Here is a 24154-nt window from a genome sequence, read left to right on the forward strand (position 1 = left end):
CTTTCAAATTTTCCTAGGTCCAACTTATTAATCATATATCTGTTCAGTTTGCCCAAATTTGAAATCTAAATCTAGACTGACTGCCTACCTGTCTCAGAGGTTTCCCAAGAAGAGATTTGATTTTGGAGTAAAATTCAAACTTAGTCCACCAGTCTGGAGTTTTACTCCAACCCTCTTCTGCTGAGTTGGGCAGGACTACATGTCAGCTTGAGGACTGTTCTTTTGCACCCACTAAAAAAAAAAGTAAAAAAGAAATATAATTGATATTATTTTTAAAAAGACAAAATGGATCAAATAAAATGCTCAACTAAAGTCACAAAAGGAAAAAAAAAGAATGGAAGACAAAAACAGGAAGAACAAGGACAAGAAATAGAAAATAATAGGAATATGGTAGATATTAACCCAACTGTATCAATAATCACATTAAACGTCGATAGTCTAAATGCAATTAAAGGACAGAGATTGTCAGAGTAGATCAAAAAACATGATGCAACTGTATGTGTCTATAAGAAACCCATGCTAAATGTAAAGATACATGTAAATTAAAAGTAAATGGAGAAAAATATACCATGCTAATACCAATCAAAAGAAAGCAAGAATTACTGTATTAATTTCAGGCAGAACAAACTTTAAAGTAAGAAAGGTTATTAAGGATAAAGAAGGGTGAAAGTATACTTGAGTTAGTTGTAAATTATATTGCAAACTCTAGGAAAATCACTTAAAAATAGTAAAGTTAAAAAAAAGATTTCTTTTGCTTCTCCAGCCAGTGTCAAGACAGTTGTTCCTCAAAATATGGGAGGAAAAATAAAATAAAACAGAGAGGGAGGCAAACCATAAGAGACTCTTTAACCATAGCAAATTGAGGGTTGCTCCAAGGGAGGTGGGTGGGGAGATGGGCTAAATGGGTGATAGGTATCAAGGAGGGATTTGTTGGGATGACAACTTGGGGTTATATAAGTGATGAATCACTAAATTCTATTCTGAAATTAATACTACATTGTATGTTAACTAACTTGAATTTAAATAAAATCTTGGGAAAAAAATATATACGACCAGCAGACTACCTTCTTTGTCTTAACAAACTCCTACCCGGGGAGTTTGTTAAGACAAAGGTTCCTGAACCTGCTTAACTAGAACTTTGGAGGTGGAATACAGGAATATGATTTATTATTAAAAATCTCCAAGAATTCTTAAACCTACTGAAATCTGAGGACCACTGGCTGAGGCCAACTTTCTTTCTTTCTTTTTTTTTTTTTTAATTAAGATTATTTATTTATTTATTTATTTATTTATTTATTTATTTATTTAAGAGAGTAAGAAAGAGTGCAAGCAGAGGGAGGGACAGAGGCAGAGAGACAAGCAGGCTACCCACTGAGCAGGGAGCCCAATGTGGGACTTGATGCCAGTACCCTGGAATCATGACCTGAGCTGAAGGCAGATGCTTAACCAACTAACCCAACCAGGTGCCCCCAGAAGATTGGTCTCACTATGAATTCTATAAAATTAAAAAAAAATGAAAGTCAGAAAAGTCGGGGAAAATCAGCAAATTATAGAGAAAGGACACACTACAGCATCGTCTCACCATGCCAGGGCATTTTCAATTGTCCCCACCATCAGCAAAGAAGGAGTTGCATGTAGCAAAAGGTTACATATCAGATGGTTCAGATGGAATATTGACTGGACCATTGTCATTATCAGACACAAACACTGTGCCTTGAAAGCATAAACGTACAAACAAGATTCTACTCCTTTTCCTATGTTTCCATTTAAAAACTGCTGCTTCTGCGTAGGCATGGCTGTGATCATACTCTACTTTCCACTTCCTCCAAGCACATAAGCTAGGTTAGGTCATGATCTGCAGACCTGCCATAATGCTCCTGATCAATTCCCTTCAATGCCCTTTATCTATGAGCCTGACATGAGATAATAATATCCCAAGATTTAAAACAGGTGGAGGATAGGAAGCACTTTATGTAACTTAAGATATACATTGTATGTTTCAACATGACCTTTACAGGAGGGCCCTGCATTGAGGTATTGGGCACTTGAGAAGCTATTTTTCTTTGTAGATATTACAAATAAGTCACCAATATTTCCTTGTAGAAATACAAGAACTTATCCAGAGATGTAAAAAAGAGGTGTCTTTCGGGCCAGAATTTGGGCATTTTTAGAAATCAAAGCCATTATACCATCTTAATTCTCTAAGATTTTATTCTCAAACCTGCAAAGCACATTTTATCCTCCTTTTAGATATTCACATTCATAGTGAAATATTAAAGGCTCTATAAAGTCCTGCAGTGAAGAAATTACCTTAATCTTCTTTAATTTGGAGTTCCCTGCCTGTGTGTTCACTGTATCCCACTGAGGTAATGTCACTGAAGGCACATTTTGGAAAATGTTAGTACAGACCAAGGGGTGAGCAATCTTTTTCTGGGAAAAAAAAGGCCACATAGTAAATATTTTAGGGGTTTTATTAAAGATTTTATTTATTTATTCATGAGAGATACAGAGAGAGAGAGAGAGAGGCAGAGACACAGGCAGAGGGAGAAGCAGACTCCATCCAGGGAGCCCAATGTGGGACTCAGGACTCAGACTCCTGGGTCTTCAGCATCAGGCCCTGGGCTGAAGGCGGCGCTAAACTGCTAAACCACTGGGGCTGCCCAATATTTTAGGTTCTTGAACTAAAAAAATAGTTTAACTCTTTTTCACAACTAACAGTGTCATTGTAGCATTACAGCAACCACTGACAATGTGTAAACAGATTAGTACAGCTGTGGTCCAATAAAACTTTATTTACAAAAACAGTAAGCCAGATGTGGCCTCTGAGTTATTTTTTGCTGACCCCTGGTAAAGACTAAAAACAGTCAAAGGAATTTTGGGTGGGGGGTGAGGGGCATCTTCTCCTAGGTCCATAACCTGATACTGTTTTTTAAAGGTCATATTTCTTTACTAAGGAAAAATATTGGAGGAAAAAACAAAAAGAATTGACTCATTTTAAACTAAATCAATTAGAGCTGGGTTTTAAAATTTGTTTTTTATTGTTTTGTCTCTCTTACTCTCTCTCTTCCATCCTTCTCCCTGCCTTCCCCCCCTCCTTTCTTTTTTGTTTTTTATCTTCAATTAAGAGTTCTGGCCAGGATAACTGGCTTTCTGGAAAGTGAAATTCAAAAACACTGGGCAGAAATCCAAAAAGAAAAGAGTATCATGGCCAAGACAAGATAGGCATAAGAAGGAACAATTCTAAAAGGGACACAAGAGCTTTGCCTAGAACATAGCTACAGATTTTCCCTTTATGCTTTCCTCTAGAACCTTTATTGCTAGCAACATGGACTGCCTGGTCCTTAGGGTCTCTTTCCTTCCTCCCTGATTTATAGGGGAGGTCTTTCTGTTCCCTGGGAACAGAGAGAAATTAAAGAAGCAGAGAGAGAAGACAGTAGAGAGTGAAGGTCTTCTTAAATGGAAGACCTCAAGTTTCTACCTTAGATTAGAGTGAATGACCAATAATTACAAATAAATTCATTCCCTTCTCTTTCCTTCTGAGTGTTCATTTTGAATTTTGATCCATTAAGTAATCATTTTTATGCAAAGTGTATACTTGCCCTCCATGTATCTGCTCCTCTTATAGTAAAATTCCATCACAGTCTATACTTTCTGCCTCCACTTCTCAGCTTCCATCTTTTCTTGCAATTGCTCTGGTCAGGATTTAGTCTGCACTACTCCAGGGAAACTACATTTATGAAGCCCACCAATGACTCTGTGTGTCAATTATTAAGACCTTTTTTGCTTAACTGCCCCAAAGCATTGATTTATTTGGTCCTGCTCCTTACTGAAACACTTTCTTCACTTGGCTCCCTGGATGCTATACTCACCTTCCAGCCACTTACCAAACATTTCACTATCATTCTAATCTTAGCAATCCTCCTTCATTTGACCTATCAAAAACTTCTTAACCAGTTTTCTTGGTTCCACTTTCCTCCCTCACAGACTATTCTCTACAAAGAAGATGGAGTGATGGTTGATTAGATGCTTTAAAAAGTCTTGATCTGCTCAAAATCTAGTAATACATCTCAACACCCTTAGAGCAAAACCCAAAATGACTACCTCAGTCTACAGAAAGTTCTGCAAGAAATGTGGTCCCAATCCCACTTCACTGATGTCATAATAGTCTTCTTCTATCTCACTTCTATCTCATGGCCTTTGTGCTTGCTGTCCCCTCTGCCTATAGTATCCTTCTCGCAGATGTTTTGATGGCTTACATATTCACTTCATGCAGTTCTCCATTCAAAAAAGCTTTCTGTGACCAACATTCCCTCTTTGCTATTTCTCTTATTCTACTTTAATTTTTTTCAAAATACTTATCACATCTTAATAATGTCATGTTTTTATTTGTTGGTTGGGCCATCTGTCCCAGTGGAAAATAAGTCTCATGAGGGCAGGGACTCTCTGTTGCTTACTACTCTATCCTCAGCACCTAGAACACTGCCTAGAACATAGGTATTCAATAAATATTTGTTAAGTGAGCTGGCCCCTGGAATGGAAACTACTTGTAGACCTAATACTTCACTTTAATAAGGTTCTTAAATCTAATTCAAAGTATGGAATAGGAAATAATGGGGAGTCATGCAAAGGCTGAAAGCTGTAAGTAAGGGAATCTGCTATTTAAAAAAAAAACTAATAAGTAAAATTTTTTGAGAGTGTGGTTAAGTTAAACATTACCTCTGATTAGGTGAAGGCTTTACAGAGCAGATGACCTTTAGCTAAACATTAGAGAATGCCTAGTATTTTGCTTGAAAGAAGAAGAAGAAGAAGATAGTACAGCATGAAAATGCTAGGGAGGTTAAAAAAAAAAGCATGCTCATTCATTTAATGAATATTTATTAATTTTCTCTTATGAGCTTGCCAGGCATTGTTCTGAAAGCTGGGAATTCAGTAATGAATAAAACAGTATACAAATTATGCCTCCAAAAGTTTATGTTGTAGTGGGAAGAGTTAGTCAATAGTAAAATAGGTAAAGAAATATACTAAACAATTTCAGACCATAAAACAAGTGGTGTCATAACACATTAGGGGGATGGGATAAAGAGCTCAAAAGGATTGTGCAAGAGGTAGAGAGATACTGCTTGGGATGAACTTCTTACAGCAGTTCTCTCAGAGAAGTCTTGAGAGCTAAAAGGATGAGAAGGAGCCAGCTCTGCACAGAGATGAAGAAAAATCATACCAAGCCAAGATCACAGACAATGGAGTCACTGGTATGCTTGCTGACCATTGCTGGTTCTCCACCTCCCAGGATTGCACTTCCTTGTTCTTATGTTAGGTGAAGACTTGTGATTAATTATGGACCAGAGGTAATGTGTGTCACTTAATTACTGATGTAAGATCTACTAGAGTAATGTTTTCCCTCTGGAACAACAACTAACAATTGTTGGTAGGAATGGTGGCTGCTTTGTAATTCTGTCTCTGAATGAACAGGAAGTAGAGTCTCTCTGCTGATCTCCAATGGTCAGATAATAACATTTGATATATTTTTTTGTGTAGACATATGTTTTCATTTCTCTTGGGTAGATACCTAGGAATAGAACTGCTCAGTCATATGGTGACTCGATGTTTAATGTTTTAAGAAACTTCCAAACTTTTCCAAAGTGACTGTACCATTTTATGTTCCCACCAGCAGTGGGTTACAATCTTTCCATCCTCACTGACACTCATTATTGTATGTTTTTTTCATAGCCACTGGAATGGGTATGCGGTGATATGTCATTGTGGTTTTGACTTGCATGTCTTTAATGACTAATGAACACATGATTTAATTGGCACTGGGCAAGAATGTATGCAAGGAGACCGCTGAAGAGCCTCCTTCAAAAATCCAGATGATAAATGATTGACAAGGTGGTAATAATCAAGAGGGTGTGAACTGTAAGCAGCCATATGGCACAAAAGACTTGAACAGTGTGCTAAGAGTCTTGACCACACTTTAAGCCTGGCTTCTACCTGTACTAGGGCCATGTCTCTAAAGGTGACCCTAGCTCCAGTGCTGAGTCTTTGCTGAATAAAAAAAAAATAAAAATAAAAAATAAAATAAAAGGCAATGCTGCCAAACCACAAAATGTGCATTGTTCCAATTCACACTGCCAAATCATTTTGGGTAATTCTCCACTTATTCCTCTCTGTTGTTTTCCATTTCCCGCAGCCCCTAGTCCCTTCTTGTTCCCTCTCTGTCTTCCCTTTAAAAATGTTACCTTTGTCTTATTTGTTTTTTAAGGATTTTATTTATTTATTCATGAGAGACACACAGAGAGAGGCAGAGACATAGGCAGAGAGAGAAGCAGGCTCCCTGCAGGGAGGCTGACATGGGACTCCATCCCAGGACCCTGGGGATCACGCCCTGAGCCAAAGGCAGACACTCGACCACTGAGCCACCCAGGTGCCCCTGTTACCTTCATCTTAATTGGAGTTGAGTTCAGTTTATACTAGAGTCTCTGTCACCTACTGAATAAAGCTTGAATAAAATGTGTCTTGCCACCTTTACTATGTTTTTGGTGCTATTTCTCTTTGACCAGACAAGATATTTTTTCAGAAATAGAATGAAACACCGTGAAAAAGTACTATAAGTCAGAAATGAAAATAAGGAACATATCCAGGTTGACTCCTGGGGTTGGGGCCAGAGTGCTCTCTGAGTGGGCTCTGAATGGGCTTGGGTGGGTGAAGGTGCCATTTAGTGACCGGAGAAAGTCTTGGGGGGAGCATGGAAAGAGAGGAAGGAAAAATTCAAAAACTGTTTTGAAAATGCTAATTTGACATGCCTTCATACATTCAATTATAAATAGTAATGAGTCAGATGGATATATAAATCTGGACCACAGAAAAGAATACAGGATGCAGATAAAGATTTGGGAGTCATCTTCATCCATTTGATATTTAAAGCCATGGGGTGGATGAGATCACTGTAGGAGAATGTGTAGGCAGACCAATCAGTAGAGAACTCTAACAATTAAAAGTAGAATTGAAACCAAAAATAAAATAAAAATAAAAATAAAGGAGGATATATAAAGAAGAAGAAAAGTATTATGAGAGGGTGATATCCTAGACACCAAGAGAAGAGTTTCATGAAACAGAGACTGGCTACAGTAAATGGTGAGTAAGAAGTTCAGAGAAGTTTCCATTAGTTTTGGCAACATGATGATTATGGACAGGGATGGTTTTTAAAAGTAATATAAAAACCAGCATTGGAGTGCATGAAGTAAAAGCCAGTTAAAACCAGATTGGAGTATATGAAGAAGTAGTGGGAGATAAGAACCCAGATCCAGTGAATATAGATGAAACTTTTAAGAATTACTATTGAAAAAGAGAGAGAGATGGTGGTAGAAGAAATATAATTTGGATCATGAATGGGTAATGTAAAATGTGAGAAACCAATGTATTTATATGCAATGATGCAATAGGAATGATTTGGAAAAAGGAAGAAACTGTGATGCAGGAATGGGGGACTACCAAAGGGATGTGCTTGAGGAAGTTACAGGAGCTGGGACAGAGAGCACAGGAGGAGACTAGCCCTTGACAGAAGCAATGAAAGGATAGAAGATAGAGAATTGAGGTCCAAAGAGAGTTATGTTCCAAATTTGATAACATGTATGTGAGAGTTCCCTCCGCTTCTATCTTTCAGGCAAAGTTGTCAGATAAGAGTGAGAGCACAGGTGTGGTAAGACATCTGAGGAAGTGAAATATAAAAGAGTTGTCTTAGGAGAAAACAGTCATCACGGTGGGAATGTTAGGCGGTGTGATTGCCCCTTTGAGGTTTGTGGTCTTGAATTTAAACTGCAATGGATTAGTCACTATACTGTATGTGTCTTTTCCATTTAGGTGCAGATGTTTATCTGTTTAGATACAGATACAGACGGTAAATAATTAGATTCGATCTACATTGGGTTGAGCCAGGCAAACACATTGTAGGGGTTGGTAAGGCAAGGTTATTGATGGTTTTCACAGGGGAATGATGACCATGATGAATAAGAAAGTCTGAATTGGGTAAAGAAACAAATAGCGTAAGAGGGGCATGGTCAGTAGTGCAAAACAGTGATGTCAAACTGGAAACCTGGTGGTGTCTATATATTGTTGGGAGAACTAGATGATAATGCAGAGGCACAAAGGTTGGTGATTAGAGAGAAAGATACTTGAAATGAGGTGATACAGTTACTGATGACCGCAAGGACTAGGATGAGGTAGGACACAAGACATGAACATTTGTGGAGATCAAGGTGACTAACGGCTCATCTTCTTAAGACATTAAAGTCACCAGATATTCTGATAGGCAGATAACTTTTGCAAATGTGGGAGGCTCTTATTCTATAAAGATTCATTATTAAAGGCCAAAATCTTAGGTTGCAGATTACTATCAAAATCTGAAAAAATTTCCCCGAAATAGTATTGAAATCTATGACAATAGCACTCTGTAGAATTGTTACTGTACAACTCATGAAGCTATATCCCACAGTCCTGTGGACATACTTAGCCTGACCAATGGTCTAGTCCAGTTCTCAAGCAGGGATGATTTGTTTCCTTTTCTCCCCCAGGAGACAATTGGCAATGTTTGGAGACATTTTTCCTTGTACCATAAACTTGGTGTGTGTGTGTGTGTGTGTGTGTGTGTGTGTGTGTGCAGAGGAGAATGGCTACTGGAACCTACGGGGTAGAGGTCAAGGATGCTACTAAACATCCTACAGACAGGATAGCTCCCGGAAACAAAGAATTATCTTTATCTGGCCCTAAAGTTGAGAAACCCTAGTCTAGTCCTGCAAGCTATTTTGGGGCATTACCTGCATTTTCCTCCTACTAGGCAGACAAGTACATTGCTCAGATAGATATGAGACAACAATGATTTTTTATTACAGCATAGGTCCATGCAGACTCCCATCAAGTAGCCAATACCTTGATTGCTCTTCCTACCCCCACCTATGTTTCTGAGGCAACTTGTTTTCATTCCTGGCTGGAGATAAAGAAAATATCTGTAATCACTAAGTCATTCAATTAATTACCTGATGCATAAAATTAAGGTAATTAAAAAGGAAGAATTAGGTCAATCCTTCTCAATTGGCTACACTCTACTTATTCTATAAGCTGTTAGTCTAATTGCAGAGCCTCCATGGACTCTGAGAAATGCCCCAGAGGTATTTCTTGTCTTCTCTCAGACATTTGCAATTTGCCAAAGGGCTTGCAATGGGAGTTCTATGTTAAGTATCCAATACCTGGGGGGCAAGTTCTGAATAATGTGCTACTTGTCCTAAGAACTTTACTTGAAGTTTTGTGCCACAGTAGGTATTTATTTCAGAGACCAGTTACTCATCCCAGCTTTGCCACTAAATTCACAGTATTATCCTGGAGAGGTCACTTTCCTTCTCTGGATTCAATTCACTGCCTGCAGTTTAAAGAAAAGGGGGAAATTAGATCCTTTCCAAAGCAGAGTATTAAGAATCTCAGATTCATTCTGATAGGTGCCAAGGGATTTAACAGTGAAACTAACAGGTCTGATATGGTCTATAGTCCTCTGGGACATAATCACCAGTAAAGGAAAGACAGCTACGAAACATATAACAATGAAGTATGATGGGTACATATAGCAGAAGGGCGTATTGTCAGGGTCTTGCTCCTCAGACTGGGTTCTTGAACTACCTTTATCACCATCACCTGAAAACTTGTTACAAAGGCAGGAACCCAGGTCCCCACCTCAAACTTATTGAATCAGAATCTGCAGTATAGCGAGAGCCCCCAAGTGACTCACGGGTGCATTAAACTTTGAGAAGCATTGTCTAAGGGTCAGGAAGATCTCTCTAATAAGCAGGTGGGAATAATGCTGAAAAGATTGGCTAGGGCCAGTTTAAGCAGTTTAGGCTTCCCTTTGTAGACATTTGAAAACAGGGTAAAGCATTTAAGGGGTGGCAATACTTTATCAAAGCTGAGATTTACAAAGATTCAGTTGTTTATATGTAGAACAGACTGTTAAAAGTAAACTAGGAAAAGGTAAACAGTTACTCAGCTGTTGCAAAAGTGCAGGAAATAGTATGACAATAAAATGAAGAGAAAGTAATGAGTAAAATCTAATGTTATTTTTGTATTTCAACAGCATAGTTAAAAAAAAAAACACACAAGATTTTCTTACAATGTTAGAGTTTGTTTTCAGCCTCTGATTTTGAGAGTCAAAATCAGCAGAGTGCTCTTAAGTCTCTTTCCAAAGTACTAGGAGCAAGAATTTTCAATGGTGAGAATATGTAAAATAATATATATATTTCACATACACAAGTAAAACATGTCTTCAACCACCTATGGACATGAATATTTTATCATCCAAGAGTTGCTCTCTATTGCCAAAATGATCAAGTAAAAATAAACAAATAAACAAACAAACCTAAGAATTGAGCAACATGAATAAGTGGATTAAAAACATAGGTAAGTCATGTCTGTTTTTTGGGAAGGGGTGTTTCCCCACACTAACAAGCAATTTTCAAGGTCTTATAATTCAACTCAGTCCACCTGGAAATAGCACGAGATCTCATAGGTTAAGTTCCATAAGACTGTGCCTCCTACAGACACTTTTGATGCCAACCACAAGTCTAGGTTGTTTCCTGTACTTCTAACTGGCTATAAATCAGAGATTCCCAAGACTTCCTTCTCAGGTTTAATTAACTTGCTAAAGCAATTTGCAGGACTCAGAGAAACATTTCCCTACTATATTGCCGATTTATTACAAAAGGATTTAACTCAGGAACAGCTAGATGGAAGAGACACATAGGCAAAGTGTGAGGAAAGGGTAGGGAGCGTCCATGCTGTCCCCAGGCATTTTTCCCCTGCACTGCCATGTATTCACTAATCCCAAAGCTCTCTGTACCCTGTCCTTTCTGGGCTTTATGCAGGCTTCATTACCATAGGCATGGTTGATTAAATCATTGGCCATTGGCAATTGAAAACAATCTCCAGACCCTCGCCACTCCCCAAAGGTAGGGGTGAAAGGACTGAAGGTTCCAACCCTTCAATCACAAGGATGGCTCTCCCATCAGCCAGACCCCCAACCTTAGGTTAGTTGAAGGCTTTTAGGTGACTTGTGGGCACCTCACCATTCTTATTGCAGGAAATTCCAAGGGTTTTAGGATCTGTGAGCCAGAAACCATAGACAAAGACCAAGCATTTTGATCATCTGCCTGACCGAATACATATTTCTTAGAAATCATAATATTGGGGATGCCTGGGTGGCTCAATGGTTGAGAGTCTGCCTTTGGCTCAGGCAGTGATCCCGGAGTCCCAGGATCAAGTCCCACATCAGGCTCTCTGCATGGAGCCTGCTTCTCCTCCCTCATCTTGTGTCTCTGCCTCTCTGTGTGTGTCTTTCATGAATAAATAGATAAAATCTTTTCTAAAAATCATAATATTGCACCTATGATGATAAGGTGCTGTCACCTATGATGACAAGATGATCAAGAGCTACCCAGGCATGTGGACATGACAAGGAGCAGATGTTGTTGCCCTCACAGAGCTCGACTCTCACCTTGTGATTCTTCTGGGTTGACAAACCTTAAACTACCAGAAAGATGCCTTGAATGTTTCAAAACTTAAGTTGGAAATTTTGGAAGAGAAGGTATATTTCCTGTGAAGGTATATTTCCTGCTGCAAATTGCTACAGATTGTTAAAAAAACAGAAATTTATTATCTCACAGTTCTAGAAGCCAGGGACCAAAATCAAGGTGCTGGCAGAGCCAGGCTCTCTTCTAAGCCTCCAGGAAAGGATCCTTCCTTGTCTCTTCCAGCTTCTTTTGGTGCCGGACATTCGTTGGCGTGTGGCCATATAACTCGAACCTCTGCCTTTATCTTCACATGAACTTCTCCTCTTCCTCCAGTGCCTTCTCCTTTCCTATCTCTTATAAGGACACTTGCCATTGAATTTAGGGCCGACCAGGATAATCCAGGATGATCCCATTTTAAGCTCCTTAACTTAATTACATCTGTAAAGACCCTTTTCCACATTCACAGGTACCAAGTGTTTAGACTTGGACAAACTTTTTTTTGAGGCTACCATTCTACTTATGACAGAACATTTGCTCAGAATATGATTAGGTACTGTTAATCCAGTTATATAAATAAAGCTACAAGTCCACCAACAGATCCAACCATTGGTACCACCCTGAAGTTTCCCGGAAAACATAATGTAACAAGATATAAACCAAGCAAAGAGCTGAGGTATTAAAGAGATAAACACTGTGTCATTTCTGTAAACCACTCAGGCCATGGACCTTGAGGATCCCTTCACTGACTCTTCAGAAGTACTTAAATAAGTTGATGGAGCTTAGAAAGAAAACCAATATTCAACTGAGGAACCAATAATTTAGCCCTCTTAGGGAAAGCCTTTCAGAATCACTCATTAGTAGAGCCCTATTTAAGTAAAGAGAGGAAGAAAGCATAAACCCATGACCCTGAGGAGAGTGAGAAGTATCAACGGAATGAATTTCAAAACCAATAAAAGCGAAATGAGTCAATCGGAGAAGGACAAACATTGTATGTTCTCATTCATTTGGGGAATATAAATAATAGTGAAAGGGAATAGAAGGGAAGGGAGAAGAAATGGGTAGGAAATATCAGAAAGGGAGACAGAACATAAAGACTCCTAACTCTGGGAAACAAACTAGGGGTGGTGAAAGGGGAGGAGGGGGGTGGGGGCGAATGGGTGACGGGCACTGAGGGGGGCACTTGGTGGGATGACCACTGGGTGTTATTCTGTATGTTGGCAAATTGAACACCAATAAAAAAATAAATTTATTATTAAAAAGAAAAAATAAAGGAGATTGGTGGGCTTCATAACCACTTTAGTATCTTCAATCCACTATCATTTATGGTTTTCAATGAGTGTGCCCCCAATCCCACCATGTTTATTGGATAGGTATCAATAAACATTAAAAGCATGGGATAATAAGATTTATGTTATTATTATCCCTAGTATTAAATTGTACAATTTTAAATAATCTGAATAAGAAAAAATTATTATATATAATACATAGTCACATTTACTCACTATTATTTGAGAGTAAGTTAAATGAAAATCCATTCATCTGGCATGAAGCATTGAAATCTTTCAAAATAAAAAATATCTATATTATGCTTCTCTGAGCTTTTATAATAACTACAAAATTATCTGAAGGTAGAAATGTATGTCATGTATAGATGTGACCAAAATAAATTATATCCACAAAATTAAAAAGAATAGGTTTCTAGTCCAGGACTTGATCCTATTAAATTATTAATCTAGTCTAGAGCAAGACATTTCCTCCTCTGTGATCTTTACTGTTTCCTTTTGTCAAAAGAAGGGAATTACCATTGATGTCATGCAATGTAAGTCTAGAAAAAAAAGAATACTGAAGTCAAATAAGTTTGGGAAATGCTGCAAAGTATATATCCTTCTTAGATATTCAGAATGCACTTTAGTATACTTAGGGTTCTGCAAAGCCTTGTAATAAAAAATATACTTATGGAAGCTATTTTTTAGATATCAACAAATTCTAAAGTTTACATGGACAAGTAACAGATCTAGATCTAGAGTAGCCAATACATGAAGAATGTCTTCAAGACATACTACCTTATTTCAAGCTTTATTATAAACTATAGTAATGAAGAAGGCATGCTATTTGTGAAAGAATAGAAACACATATTAATGGAACAGAACAGGGTGTTTAGAAATAAACTCAAATATTGTCAACTGATTTTTGACAAAGGCACAAAGGCAATTCAATGGAGAAAGAATATTATTTTCAACAAATGATGCTGGAACAACTGGAAACCTATATGCAAAACAACAACAACAACAACAGCAACAACAAACCTACACACAGACCTTACAATTTTATACCTTACACAAGAATTAACTCAAAATGGATCATAAAAATGTAAAAGAAAAACTATAAAACATCTAGAATAAAATATAGGGAATTTAAGTCTGGTGATGAGTTTTTAGACACAACACCAAGAGTATGACCTAGAAGAGAGAAAAATTGTTAGGTTGAATTTTTTTTTCTTTTAATTAAAACCTTTCAGTCCATGAAAGCCATTGTTAAGATAATGGGAAGAAAAGCCACAAACTAGGAGAGTACGTTATATTTGTAAAGGACTTGTATCCAAAACATGCAAAAATTTTTAAACTCAACAAGTAAAAAAATAAAAAACCTAATTTAAAAACGAGCAGAATGTTCTATACCTACTTCACCAAAGAACGTATAGAATGGCAAAAAAAGATGTCTAACATCACTTTCATTAAGGAAGTGGAAATTAAAACAAGGAGCTACTACCACACACCATTAAAATGGCTAAAATAGGGGGATCCCTGGGTGGCTCAGCGGTTTGGCACCTGCCTTTGGCCCAGGGTGCAATCCTGGAGTTCTGGGATCGAGTCCCGCATCGGGCTCCCGGCATGGAGTCTGCTTCTCCCTCTGCCTGTTTCTCTGCCTCTCTCTCTCTCTCTCTCTTTCTCTCTCCTCTCTCTCTCTGTGTCTATCATAAATAAATAAATATTTTAAAATAAAATAAAATGGCTAAAATAGAACATTTTAAATACACAATATCAATTGCTAGCAAAGATGTAAAGCAGTGGAAACTCTCACTGATTGCTGGTAAAAAAAAAAAAAAAAAAAAAAAAAAAAAAAAAAAAAAAAAAAAAAAAAACAAGCAAAATGCTACAATTACTCCAGAAAACAGTGTGGTAGTTTTTTTGTAACATTAAACATAGTCTTACCACACAATCAAGCAATCATGCTCCTAGGTACACAACTGGTTAGAAAACTCAGGTCCATATAAAAACTTGCACACAAATGTTGAGCAGCTTTGTTAATAATCTCTAAAAGCTAGAAGCTGCCAAAATATCCTTCAATAGGTGAATGAGTAAGCAAATTGTGGTATGTCCAAACAATGAACACTCACTATTCAGTGATAAAAAGGTATAAGCTATCAATCCATGTGAAGACATGAAGGAATTTTAAATGCATATTGTTAAGTGAGAGAAGTCAGTCTAAAAAGACTATATATTATATAACCTCATTCACATGATGTACATAAAAGAGTTAATAAAGAAGGCCTGAGACTGCTCTCCTTAGAAAGACGTGGCTTACAAGGTTGCTGCTTGGCTGGTGTTTCAGGACTTGGATTTCAAAGGGGGTTCCCACCATTCCAAGAATTCATAAGAGTGATCACTGTGTCTAAACTTCCTGTGCAAACAATATGGTGTGAGTTGGACATTTTTTCTTCCACGCATCCAGGATTTTGGTACATGCTATACAGAGTGTACCTATACAACAAACCTCTCATAAAAACTCTGGGCACTGAGTCATCAGTTAGTTTCCTTGGTGGGTAACATTTTATACACATCATCATAACTCATTGCTGAGGGAATTAAGCACACCCTGTGTGACTCCTTTGGGAGAGAACTCTTGGAGGTTTGTGCCTTTTATCCTGACTTTGCCCCCATGTGCCTTTTCCTTTTGCTGCTTTTATTTTGTATTTTGTAATAAATCTTAGCTGAGAATACTATTTGCTAAGTCCCATGAGTCTTCCTAGTGAATCATCAAACCTGGGGATGGTCCAAGAGACTCCAATATATATTACATTATGGAAGGCAAAATCAGAGTTGGTAAACACATAAATTGTTTCTTTCCTGAAGTTTGGGGAGAAGGATTTTTTTTAGGTCAGTGAAATTATTATGTATTACACTGTACTGGTGGATATGTGATATTATGCATTTGTCAAAACCTATAAAACTTTATAGGACACAGAATGAAACTAACATATGCAAATTTAAAACATGGTTTAGGATCAGGAATCTCAGGATGGAATGCATAATGTGGCCACAGAATCTAACTGTGGTACAATGTATGAGGATAGGATAAACCTACCTAGAAATTGATGGACTCTATAAGAGCAAAGGCAAAAGGAACTGTATACATAAGCACTGTCCTCTACTTGATAATCCCCCCCCATGGGGATACAGGTCAACTCTGAAACCATTAAGCATATATACTGGATTTGAACAATTAAATAACTAACTGAGTGACAGATGGTGAGAGCCAGGTTTTTCATGGTTGAAATCAGAAATTATGCATAATCAAGGGGAGGAGAATAAAATAATCCATGTGGTAGTGGTTTAGCATTAAAGACATCAGTATGAGCCTTTAATTCAGTTTAATATAGATAGAGATGGTCAAATATAGAAGTATTCATAGAGATGTTAGCTAGATATATGATAGATAGATGATAGATGATTAGATAGATAGATAGATAGATAGATAGATAGATACCAATTGGTATGCACACATGTATTTCCTTGCTTTGTCAGCTGAGAGTGCCTGGAAGCAATGGCACCCTGGCTGCAAAAAGCACACCAGCGCTCAGATTAGAAACTCAGGTTTCTAATATCATTCAGCAAAAACAAACAAAAACCCAAAAACAAACCAACCAAAACAACAAACAAAACAGAAAAAAAGTTTCCTTGTAAAAATGACTAATTCTAGGGACAGGAAATCTATAAGATGAGCCTGAAACATCTTGTAGTGCCAAAAAAGTAAGAAAGTACTAAAAAAATAAATGAATACCCATGATGATGAAGGTAGGCCAAAAGAACACAGAAAACAACTTGAAAAGTTCCCAATAGCAAAGGTAGAATAATTTTGGCAACAACATAAAGTCATATTGTACTATAACCAATGATAACAACAATTATAATACCTGGATTCATGGCATATCTTTCCAAATGGCCAATATGCAAGCTACTGCTTCCCAGGAGAAAAGAATGAAGGCCACTCAAGCCCTTCAGTGGTTTTGTTTGATTCACAGAGTCCTTGAAGTTTCCTCTGAAACTCGCACTCAGATCTCCCAATTTCAGAGTTTCTTCTTCCAGGATACACAGCTCAAGTATGACTGGATTCTATTGCTAAAATATTTCTTCCTTGAGAGCTATTTCTGTTCAGGTCCTTCTGATAGGTGAGCAGCAACTTATTGGCTTTCCATTTGGATCCAGCTTCATGTTGCCTTGTACTCAGTACCATGTGGGTTCAAGTCATGGTTCTTCTCCTTACAAAGAGGGTAGCTTGGAAGCACTATTTTATCCATGAGTTGGCATCTTACCTCTGAAAAGGAGATCATTTTACTTACCATACCTTTATCATGTGAACATCGTCAGAGTCAAATAAGAAGATGGGTGGCAGGGCGCCTAGGTGGCTCAGTGGTTGAGCATCTGCCTTTGGCTCAGGCCATGGTCCTAGAGGCCTGAAATCAAGCCCTGCATCGCACCAGGCTCTCTGCTCAGTGGGGAGTCTGCTTCTCCCTCTCCCTCTGCCATTCCCCTCACTGTGCTCTCTGGCTCTCTCTCTCTCTCTGTCTCTGTCAAATAAATTAATAAAATCTTTAAAAAAAAAAAAAGATGGGTGCCAATAACACTGGACTACAAACACTTACCTACCTATGAAATGACTCTCTTAGATACCTTACTCTTTTCCACACATTTTCTAGAACCGTCATCCTCCTGAGAAAGAGCACAGCTGACTCTCCTTTAAAAACTTACCCATCTTTCGAGGCTTATGTCAAATACCACTTCTTCCATGAAGTCCTCCCCAGTTTTTTAGTCAAAATCGTCATATTTCTTAGTACTGTTTTATTCTGCTAATCATTCCTTCCTTTGAGTTTAATTTTCTGGGTATCTTTCCTGGAGTAGTCATCTCATTAAGAGATATCTAAATGGTATTCTTGACCTTCTTTCCTCACTTACTGCATACGTCCAAGCAATAATTAATCCTATAATTTCACTTCCTTGGTATTTCATCCCCTAGTCCCATGGCCCCTACTACTGTATGCTTCACTGTCGCTTATCACTTGGGTAACTGCAACAGTAATTTTAACATACCCCCAAGCTCTGGTCTTACTCTGTTCCACTCAACTCCCCATTGTGCTATCAGAACAATCTTTCTAAAGTTCAAATATAATCATGTCACTGTTAATATCTTTCAGTAGTTCCCCACTGCTCTCGGAGATTAAATTCAAACTCCTCAGTATAGAATGGCTTGCCATTTTTTTGGTTTGTTTTATCAACAAAACAGTGTGATAGTGGTACAGAACAAACAAATAGACCAATTAAACAGAATCAAGAAGCCAGAAATAAATCCAAGCATATATGATCAACTAATATTTGACAAAAGAGCCAACAATATTCAGTGGAGAAAAAAAAAGTCTCTTTAATAAATAGTACTGGGAAAATTGAATATTCACATGTAAAGCAATAAAACTAGATCCATATTTTACACCACTGACAAAAATTAAATTCAAATGGATTAAAGATATAAATGTAAGACCTGAAACTGAAAATCCTGGAAGAAAACACAGGAACAAAGCTTCTTGACATGGTCTTGGTAATGAGTTTTCGGATATGACACCTAAAGTATAAGCCGACAAAAGCAAAAATAAACAAGTGGGACTCCATCAAACTAAAAAGCATCTGTTCAATAAAGGAAACCATAAACAAAGGGGGAAAGACAACCTACGAAATAGGAAAAAAAATATTTGCAAACCACATACCTGATTAAGGGATTAATTCTAAAGCATATAAAGAATTCATACAACTCAAAATCAAAATATAAATAAAAACACAATTTAAAAACAAGCAAAGAACTTGAATAGATTCTTCTCCAAAGAATATATACAAAAGGCCAACAGGTACATAAAATGATGCTCAACATCACTAGTCATTGGGGAGATGCAAATTAAAACCACCATGAGATATTACCTCATCCCTGTTAGACTGATAATTGTAAAAAATGATAAGAGACAACAAAGGCTGGTATGGATTTGGAGAGTAGGGAATCCTGTACACTGTTGGTGGGATTGTAAATTTGTACAGCCACCATGGAAAACAGTATAGGGGATCCTCAAAAAGATGAAAAATAGAACTACCACATGAATCAGAAATTCCACTTCTGGGAATACAAGCAAAAGTAGTGAAAATACTAACTTGAAAAGATATCTGCACACCATGTTCATAGTAACATTATTTGTAATAGCCAATACATGGAAACAAGCTAAAGGTTCATTGATGGATGAAAGAGTGAAGAAGTTGTATGTGTGTCTACGTGTACACACATACACACACACACACACACACACGGAGTATTTCTCATCCATAAAAAAAGGAAATCCTAATATTGGTTACAATATGAATGGATCTTGAAGGCATTATGCTAAGTGAAATAAGTCAGAGAAGGATAAACACTTGGATTTCACTTATATATGGAAAATTTTTTAAATTCATAGAAGAAGAGTAAGACTTGTGGTTACCAGAGGCATAGGGTAAGGGGAGGGGGGAATTGGACAAAGGGGGTCAAAGGGTACAAACTTCCAGTTATAAGATAATTAAGTACTAGGAATGTCCTACATACTTCCTATTATTTTCTAATCTCCTCATCAGACTGTACTCCTTCTTTGATAAAGGAACAATACCTACACCGTGTTTCAGGATATTCTATCACCTGTTCGGTTTTTGCTAGAAAAGACTGCTCTGAAATCAGTATTTTCCTTTTGAAATACCTGGACCCAAAGCCTAGTTTCTGGAGAATTAGCCTGGTTTATTATACTATGAACTAGTCTCCCCCTGGTTCTTAATAATTTATGATAGATTAATTTCAGATACTAATCTGTTACTCAAGGGGTTTATGCTTTAAATCCAGTTTGAGGAATGATAAAGTAATTTGCTTTGGTGAAACAATGTATTAGTTACAATCAGTAACTGGGTATTTTCAAACTAAATTATTGTCTCAACTAAATAGAAAACCGTCCAATTTCACAGAATCAAATTCTTAGCCAGTTGGTTGGTCTAGCACCTCCACATTTTTCTCAGGAAGCCAAACAATGTCCTCTCATGCATGGGCTGAGTAGGTGGAAAACTAGCCAGTGTGAAATGAGGGGTAAGGAGAAGGCCTATGAGGAAGACCCCTCCAGAACCCCATCCAGGAAATACTTTTCCCTTAGAGAATTTGTATCCAAATCTGCTGCTCATTTCTTTTGCTACAGGAAATTAAATTCCTGCAATTGTTCTAAAGCAAGGGTCAGCAAACTTTCTTAAAGGGCCCTGGTAAAGAGTGTAAGTTTTGTGGGCCAAATAACAAAATCAAAGCAATTACAGAGGTACTAATATAACTGTTTCAAATGTAATCATTTAAAAATGTAAAAAAAAAAAAAAAAAAAAAAGAATCATTTTAATTTTGCAGGCTTTGTGGCTGGATTTGACCCTGGGCTGTAGTTTGCCAAACCATGCACGAGAATGTTGCTTATCCCCTTTATGATAGCTTTGTGGGTATTTAAAGATAGCAATCGTAGTAGGATATGCCCAAATGTTGCCCCCTACCCAATCCCTAGCTATAGCCTTGACTTCTTTATTCCTCTCTTTTCAGGGTCTCCAGAGACCTTGGCTTAACAACACTTACAAGTTCTCTATTTTAAAACATGGCACTCAGGTTTAACGTAATATTCTGGCTCTTATTTGTGTGGTGTAAATTTTGGCAAGCACCACTTATTCAGAGTCCATACTTTTATTTAGAATTCTTTTTTGTTCTCCCCTCCTACCTCTGCTTATATAAGTAAGGTCCTACTTTTCCTTTTTTTTTTCTTTCCTGCTCATCCTTTGTATCTTAACTTCAGACTTCTCACAGCAGCCTCCTCTGACCGCCATACCCCAAATCCTGCCATCCCTCCCCACTTTCTACCTCTGTTTTAGTGCCTTTATTTTTTCTTCATAGAATGTATCACAATTTGTAATTATTGGGATCCCTGGGTGGCGCAGTGGTTTGGCGCCTGCCTTTGGCCCAGGGCGCGATCCTGGAGACCCGGGATCGAATCCCACGTCGGGCTGCCGGTGCATGGAGCCTGCTTCTCCCTCTGCCTATGTCTCTGCCTCTCTCTCTCTCTCTCTCTGTGACTATCATAAATAAATAAAAATTAAAAAAAAATATTTAAAAAAAAAAAAAAAAAAAAAAAAAAAACAATTTGTAATTATTTTATTAATTTGTCTACTTGAAGGACTTTTGCTTTCTCACCTAACAAAATAAAGTAAAAGTTTTAAGAAAGCTACAATTACTTCTGGTTTTAGCCTTTGTAGAGTAGCTACTATCAGATTTAATCTCTGCTGTAAAAAGCTAAACAAAATACATAAAACAACTGTTTTCAGACATTGAACAATAACCAATGCAAGGCTATGAGCCTCAAGAGAAGGAAAGCACATGAGGTAAAACCCTCCCAATTCACACATCAGTCTTCTTTGTGAGGGCATTTTCCAAATCGCTATGCAGAAAAATAGTCAAGCAGACAGCAGCAGTTTTGCTGGATTGGGGAAACAGAGATCAGAGTTCACAGCTACTAAAAAGACTGGGATTTGAAGTGCAGAGAAAGGAAAGAATAGCAGGAAAGGAGCCCCAAAGATATATATCAAAATCCCTCTTGGGTCCAGGGAATTGCTGTTATCAATAACGAAGCAGACAAATTATGCCCTTTGTAGACAAAAAATTCCTTGAGGTTTATAAATTGCTCACAGACATCTTCCCTCATTGACCCTTCCAGCAATCAAGGCACAGGAGGTGAAATGAGGAGATGAAGACTCAGAAATTGTTTAACTAATAATGGAAGATGTTCGCAATTGGTGAAGAGCTAGAACCAGAACACATAAGAGGATGATGGGACTAATACTAACTTATAGCTAACATATATTTATAATACCAATAATTATTTTGACTAACATTTATTGACCACATCCTTTATGCAGATAGTGTATTAAGCCCTTTCCATCAAGTACTTCATTTAATCAGCGAATCTACTCTAAGAAGTAGTATTCTGTGCTGAATATCCATGTTCTACTCCTTTCCCCAGGGCCTCTGTTTCTAACTGATGCTTTTTCATGGGAACACTATTTCTGTATGTGTGCTTCCTTGGAACTGAGATTGTCAGTAACTGGACTCATTAACACCATTTTTTTAGTTTATTTGTCTAGATGTAAGAAGTAAATCTGTTTCCTAGCAACTCTGTCCCCTGCTCCCTCAATTTTCCCTACTCATTATCTTCCCCATGATTAACTACAAATTAGCCAAGTTATGGGCAGGTTTTAGATTTCCCAGAAATGGAAGGGGCACTTGCAGACATTTGTTCTTTTGGCATAAAGTGGCTCTAAGGACCCATGCTTACTGAGGACAAAGCAGGGAAATGGAAGTGGCCATTAATCTTAATGTGCCTGCAGATTTGAGAGCCAGGCCTCCCAGAATAGCCACTTACATGCAGTCTTCTGGCTATTTCATGTAAGAACCAATGTTAACCCCAAGAGGACCCATAATTTTGGAGAAAAGGGGATCCTCATGACATCTTCTGCAAAGTTAATTGTCAATATGGAGATTTTACTCTCAGCTCTGTAGTGAGATCCCTGAATGAACCCCAATTCTACATCCCACACTTCAATATCCTGAGAATCAGACAACTATTCAAACTCACCTGCCAAACACCCTTTGAAAAAACGTGACACAGATACCAATATAAAATGCAACTAAGGACTCATGCAGCTCACGGCTTCCCAATCATGAATAATCTATACTGAAGACTATTTTCCCAAATACAGATTTTTTTTTCTGTAGCTATTTCCTAAAAGGTTTTAGCAAAGAAATTTCAGAACTGTGTCCAGGAACCAAGGTAAATCCTGGGTGATATGAGTTGTTATTTTAGTTTCATACATTTATTCTTTCCTTTGTTTATTCGATGCATATTTTTAAATACTTACCATGTACCAAACACTGTTCTAAATGCTGAGGATATAGAAGTAAACAAGTCAAACGTCTCCATGCTAAACTTTATGAATGAATCTATTCTTCTAGGGCTATAGTAGGATTACTCTTCCCTGCCTATGTGAAGTAAGGGCTTGATTTGGCCAATGAAATATGAACTTACTGATGCGTATCACTTTGAGGTAGAAGCTTAAGGGTCAAGATATGTTTTGCCATGTTGTCCTTTCCCTCTGCCTCCCTAACTAGCCTAGTTCCTAGAGTTAGAAAAGCTCATGGGAGAACCCCTAGAAGATCCAGCATAGATATATAGCATTTTTATATGTTATCATATGTCCCTGGAAAAAAAAATTAAAATCTAACCTTTTCTGACTGATAGAGCCCAGTTATGAATACATATATTCAAAACTCAATCTCTCATGAAATTCACCTAAGTCCTACCTACCCTGATCATATAAAATAAAATCTAATAGTCACAGCAAGACAAACCCTGTTTCTAGGATACAGAAGAATGTTGTGATGTCTTTCAACTATAAAGGCAGCAGCAGGATACAAAGGAAAGAGCCTGAGCCTGGAAGTAGGAGGACCTAGGTCCCTGCTGCAGTTGTAAGTTGGCTCAGAATCAGGTACATGCAGGCATCTAAGAGCCCAGTACCTCACAGGTTTCCAAACCTAACCCTCCACTACATTCACCACCTGATACTGTCAAAAGAATTCTCTTAGCAGATCACTAGATCTGGGCAGGTGAACTGAAATTAAGCTCCTCAACTCATTCCAATGCATCACATAGTGCTCAAACACATATGCCTTTTCATTAGACATGTCATGTTTTCTCATCCATTTGACAGTACCTGTCCCTCTGTCCCTGATTTGCATACCTGTTCCTGTTCTGAGATTGGGATTTTGTTCTGAACCTAAGCTTAGTGGGCTGAAGCCTCGACCACACATATGCCAATCCCTTTGTTCTGGTAACTGAATCCCGTCAGCCAAACTCCCAGCCACTGATTTGAGTTCTGCTTAAAAGAGATGACAGGGGACAGACACTTGATAACTCTGTGATTCAGGGCAATATCACTGCTTAAAAAGAAGTCCTGCTGGGACTTACTTTGGGATATAGTGCTGGCATACCAGTAAGCCCACATTCCTTTTTCAGAAAAGTTTCTTCCCCACACCTGATGAGGGGTGAGTATGTTTTAGCATGTGATCCACTGTAAGCCATAGCCAAATACACACCCAACACACACAAAAAGGCAACAAAGATCCACTAACTGGCTAGGAAATAATCAGTACCCTTCCTTGAGAGTTTGAACAAAGGAAAAAAACAGATATAATCAGATACA

At 37.8% G+C, this 24154-nt stretch overlaps 1 long non-coding RNA gene across 1 annotated transcript in view; it reads right to left on the bottom strand.

Moving 5' to 3' along the window:
- LOC112651430 (uncharacterized) overlaps positions 1–24154 on the bottom strand; it is an 82061-nt gene that overhangs the window by 3768 nt on the left and 54139 nt on the right. Inside the window, exons 2-3 of the long non-coding RNA XR_003130791.3 lie at positions 16741–17141; positions 89–231 (exon numbers count right to left, since the gene is read on the bottom strand). This is a non-coding gene — a long non-coding RNA (uncharacterized LOC112651430). The remainder of the gene's footprint in view (positions 1–88; positions 232–16740; positions 17142–24154) is intronic.

This window comes from Canis lupus, chromosome 4 (genome assembly GCF_003254725.2).
Source record: "Canis lupus dingo isolate Sandy chromosome 4, ASM325472v2, whole genome shotgun sequence".
NCBI lineage: Eukaryota > Metazoa > Chordata > Mammalia > Carnivora > Canidae > Canis > Canis lupus.